Source organism: Nestor notabilis, unplaced genomic scaffold, assembly GCF_000696875.1.
Source record: "Nestor notabilis isolate BGI_N333 unplaced genomic scaffold, ASM69687v1 scaffold26353, whole genome shotgun sequence".
NCBI lineage: Eukaryota > Metazoa > Chordata > Aves > Psittaciformes > Psittacidae > Nestor > Nestor notabilis.
Genome location: NW_009921907.1, coordinates 71,965 through 72,182, shown reverse-complemented (window position 1 = coordinate 72,182; position 218 = coordinate 71,965). Strand labels below are relative to the sequence as shown.

The window sequence follows — 218 nt, the reverse complement described above, 5'->3', positions numbered from 1 at the left end:
CCCAGGGCCACGCTCTGGGTCGGGGATCCTGGCAGCTCAGAGACACCCCAGTGAAGGGCACAGAAGCAGCAGCACTTCAGCAAAGCAGATTCCAAGTGCCACGAGCCATTCTGCAGGTAGTTAAAAGCCTGCCCCTAACCATACAGATGTGCTGGCTGCAGGAGCCACAGCTGGCGCCGAGCTGCAGCCCCGCCCCGGGGGGTGCCGCCACCGCCCCC

General features: G+C 65.1%; 1 protein-coding gene across 1 annotated transcript in view; it reads right to left on the bottom strand.

The window, feature by feature from the left end:
• LRRK1 (leucine-rich repeat kinase 1) overlaps positions 1-218 on the bottom strand; it is a 73,866-nt gene that overhangs the window by 4,449 nt on the left and 69,199 nt on the right. The gene's annotated exons all lie outside the window — the stretch shown is intronic.